This window comes from Echinops telfairi, unplaced genomic scaffold, assembly GCF_000313985.2.
Source record: "Echinops telfairi isolate 266 unplaced genomic scaffold, ASM31398v2 ScPeMD7_7457;HRSCAF=8495, whole genome shotgun sequence".
NCBI lineage: Eukaryota > Metazoa > Chordata > Mammalia > Afrosoricida > Tenrecidae > Echinops > Echinops telfairi.
In genome coordinates, this window is record NW_022111357.1 from 3268926 (window position 1) to 3270586 (window position 1661).

Sequence of the window (1661 nt, forward strand, 5' to 3'; positions counted from 1 at the left end):
GGGGTCAGATTGGGCGCAATTCCCACACTGTGTCTCCAGTGTTGTCCCCTGTAGGGCAATGGGTCAGTGAGGGACTGACATGAAATTTTAATGTACTTCTGCAGTTTTGTATGGAATAATTTCCTGTATTGCTCAAGTCACTTTGAATTGGATTGTCTCTTAACTGCAACCTTAAGCATCCTAACAGAAGTACAAAGAAAGGCCAGGGTCCCTATTGGGCTATTCGTTGACTATATACAATATGTTTATTGCACACCAATTCTGTGTCAATTGTGTGCTATACTAGGGATACAGCAGTGAGCTGATCAGGTTCTCATGGATACAAAGTGACACTCCCAGGTACTTTTTCTTTGAAGGGCTCCTGGGTCTTTTGTTATTTGCTATGAGCCTCAGTGACTCAACCCTCTTTTCTCAGTTACTACCTCCTTCCACCACCACTGCCATCTTGTCTGGTCAATTTCATGTCAAAACAGACGTATTTTCTCAGCTTTCCTTTCTTTGTCATTATCATTCAGTCAGAGCAACAGAAATCACTTTATTATTTAAAGCAGGAAGGGCCTTATTTCAGGGAAACAGACCTTTTACAAAACCACTGGAGGGGCTGGAAGATTGAAGGTGGGGAAAGGCATCATTTGTTGCAGAATTGCCACTGGTTTTCAGAGGGTTAGAACATCGAGGATTGCCAGGATTGCTGCTGTTTGCTGCACCAAGATAGATGATGTGTGGGGCAAATACTTGAGAGTAAAACTTTTCACTCCCTGCTGCCTGAGGAGCAATGAGATATGGCGTCTGATTCTTCTTGGCTTTCCAAATCTCATTAGAATGCCTTTTATTGGCAAGCACTAGCCCAAACTCAATGGGTAATTCATTTTGGAAAACATACACCTGAAACTTCTAGTCCCTAGGATTATGGAAGACCACTAGAGCTCAACTCCACTTTTCCAACTCATAGCGACCCTATAGGACAGAGTAGTAGCGTCCCTGTGGGTTTCTGAGACAGTAAGTCTTTACAGGAATGGAGAGAGTCATCTTTCCCCATGAAATGGCTGGTGGTTCAGACTGTACACCGTGCAGCGAGCTCCTTATGGAAGACCACAGAAAGGGATAAGGGATGTACATTGCAAACAGGCAATCTGACAGTCATCTGATCAGTTTCTTTTGAGGGATTCTCTGCCCAAGGAGTCTCAAGCAAAGAGACAATTTGGGAGATGGTCTGATTCATCATAATCCATAACCCTAACACCCCACGCCCCAGTCATCACATCTCTGCAACCACTCTGCCTTCCGACCAGGTGAGACAACTCCTCTCCATGTTCTACCCACATCCCCTCTCCTGGAGCGCACCTGCACATCTTGGAAGGCTGTGCCCAGGCTGTGGAGTCTTCAGCCTGTGTTGATGAAAAACTCAACCTTCTTGGAAATGTAGGAAGCCCCAGCATCTGACCCTTAACACATGGCTGATGGTGCTGGGATGACTTTTAATATAGATGATTGCTAGCGAGAACATTGAGCCTAAGGAAAGCAGTTCAGACTTGGGTCAAAGTAAAGCAGAAGTGGAAAAGGGACCCACAGCTTCCCTCAGGAGTGATTCACACAGTGCGCTCCACCCTCCTGACTGTGTTCATTATGGAGGTCACCAGACGGCTATTACCTAACAAGGC